Source organism: Chelonoidis abingdonii, unplaced genomic scaffold (genome assembly GCF_003597395.2).
Source record: "Chelonoidis abingdonii isolate Lonesome George unplaced genomic scaffold, CheloAbing_2.0 scaffold0509, whole genome shotgun sequence".
In the NCBI taxonomy this organism is placed as follows: Eukaryota; Metazoa; Chordata; order Testudines; family Testudinidae; genus Chelonoidis; species Chelonoidis abingdonii.
Window position 1 is genome coordinate 26,382 of NW_027424770.1, and position 926 is coordinate 27,307.

Consider the following 926-nt stretch of genomic DNA (forward strand, 5'->3'; position numbering starts at 1 on the left):
TATTAGAGAGACAACGTGAGGATGAAATAGTTTTCATTGGACCCAAATTCTGAGGTGAGAGCGACCAGCTTTCGACCTTACGAACTGGAAAGAGATAGTTAAAACACCTCTATAGGTCCAATGAAAAATTGGTTTTCATTTCCACGTCCCAAAGCATTTTGTGTTTCCTCCTTTAGCTCAGCAGGGAGCTTCTATTGCAGCACAGATGAAATACATTGATCATCCATTTCAGGATCTCTTTTTTCTCACCCCATAAACAATGGGGTTTAACATGGGGGGAATGAGCACATAGAGGTTGGCCAGGAGGTTGAGAATATAACCTGGGATGATGTGCCCAAATCGGTGTGCAAAAGAGGAGAAAAAGGCTGGTGTGAAGAACATCACTATGACACAGACATTGAAGCTGCAGGTGTGGAGAGCCTTGAGCTGGGCATCATTGGAGGGGAGCCGTAAGTCGGCCCTGAGGATCAACTCATAAGATAAAGCAATGAGCACAGCATCCAAACAGTTATGCCATACCAGACGCTGACTGTGATGTTGTTGCACACCAGCCGGGCTATGGCCATGTAGTCACAATAGATGTGAGGCAAGACGGTTCTGCAGAAATTCAGCTACTTCACAAGTAAGACTAGAAGGAAAATGATAAAGAAATTTATTGTAATAACTGCCAGCCCCATCTTCCTGATCACAGACTTGCTTAGTATGACGGTATATGCTGGTGGTATAGGGTCTGAGTAGAGAGTCCACATATCCAGACAGTCCTTCAGTGAGAGTGCCAATGCCCAAGATGATGGAGCGTCCAGGATTTCCGGGATTGTGGATCTTGGGTAGTAGATAGAATAACCCTTGTCAGGGCCCTGAGGGTATGTTGATTTGTTCCGGTGTTAGTGTAGGAGTGTCCTGAGTAGATGGTGCAGTTTCTTAGT

General features: G+C 45.2%; 1 pseudogene; it reads right to left on the reverse strand.

The window, feature by feature from the left end:
* Positions 1-228: 228 nt before the first annotated feature.
* Positions 229-749, reverse strand: LOC116830337 (olfactory receptor 52B2-like; annotated as a pseudogene).
* Between the last annotated feature and the right edge of the window lie 177 nt (positions 750-926).